We start from the raw sequence: 1763 nt of genomic DNA, 5'->3' as shown, positions 1-1763 counted from the left end.
TGAGAAACAGATAGGGGTTATTAACTGTTGATGATGACTAGTATAGTATTCTCAACTGGATTGGTCTGAGAAGTATTTCATGATGGGCAAAGTGTTTTTACAAGCAAAACGAGAAATAACAATGTTTTATAAAAATAATTAGAATAATAAAAATAATGATTGGGGAAAACAGAAAAGATATTGAATGTTGAAGTGGGGAGATTAATGTCTCTGTACTGAGTGACATGCATGGCATTCCCTTTTGAAAAAACAATGTAATACAATGTAAAGTTATATGTAATCCAATGTAATATAGTACTATTGGAATCCTGGCTGCCTGAAAATCATGAAATATCTCTAGTACAGAAGATTTCTGAGCTCTGTGTGGTCCTCAAGTCATCCTTGCTATCTGACAAGAACCCTTCTTTCTTATCTAAGGTCTACCACCAAGTCAGGAGGCCAGTCCTGAATACAGTCCTACAAGACAAGTGTGTTTCAAGGACAGATTCCCAAGTAACAAATATCTACCTGTCTTCACACTGGTAGAGCTGGAAGGAGAGAGAGAAACCAGGAAGGCTCAGGTAAAATACCAGCCCAGTTTTTTTTCTTTTACTTCTGTCACATATCCTTACAGCCAGAAGCAGACCATCATGTGTTGATAAACACAGCTTATCATTTGTGAGGCAGTTAAGGAAAAGTAGTTTTAATTCATTATATCCTTTTTTTACATGATGATATTGAGATCTATGTGGCTCAGAATCTTACCCAAAGTCAGAAAGGCCTAATTTTCTAGAAGAAAATTGTTAAGCATTGTGTCTATGTAAGTCAAATTCTGTCCATTTTCTATATAGCCCAATTCTCCCTCCTCCTGCCCTCTACGATCCCAGCCTTCCCCATTGGGAGATGTTTTTTCTCTCTGCCAATTAAAAAAAAAAAAAGATAGATATGGGCCAGCTCGTGGTGTTAAGGTGGTTAGGTGGCTGGACAGGTAGGGGTACATACCCAACATCCCAAAAGGAAGAAAAAAAAACAGAAGGAGTAGAATGGATTGTGACATGACCATTCCCCATGGAGGGTGCTTTCTAACTTTCTCTCTGTCTCTCTCTTTTTCTTTCTCTCTCTGGTGAGTGTGTGCACTGCCTGACAAAAGTATTTTTAAAATTAAGATGAAATATTATGATTAGCTCTCTATCAAATCACATACTATCAATATACATGAAGCAAAATATGCAGGAGATGCAAGGAGAAATAAAGATAAACATACAACTATTAATATATTTTGATTCAAATTCTTTAAGTCCCTGATAAATCAGGTAAATTTTAATATAGTTATAGAAAGATCAAATAACATAATTATACATTTTATATTAAATATTGTATCTAAATCTAACTTTATAATCTGAAAATGGACAGTGCAAGTTAGCCAGTGCCAGCCATGGTGGTTAAAGCCCCAGATCCTACATGGCCAAATGCATGGATCAAGTCCTGGACCTAGTAGCTTGCAAAACATGATGGATGTACATGTGCATGTTTATGTGCCTAAAAGCCCGAAAGGAGAATGGAGAAGGACTTACAGTGTGGCCATCCCCCGTAGGGGATGTTATTTCATTTTCTTTCTCTCAGTGAGCAAGCAAATTAAAATTCAAAATGGAGAAATATGGAGGACTTAATGTTAAGTGAAATGAGTCAGACTTTGAAAGATACACACTGTATACCCCCATTCTGTAGGTACTAAATGTCTACATTCTATGGCAGAAATTGAAAGATCGGAATCTATGATAGTA

The sequence above is a fragment of the Tupaia chinensis genome, unplaced genomic scaffold (assembly GCF_000334495.1).
Source record: "Tupaia chinensis unplaced genomic scaffold, TupChi_1.0 Scaffold148646_1, whole genome shotgun sequence".
NCBI lineage: Eukaryota > Metazoa > Chordata > Mammalia > Scandentia > Tupaiidae > Tupaia > Tupaia belangeri.
This window is presented reverse-complemented; position numbering follows the sequence as displayed.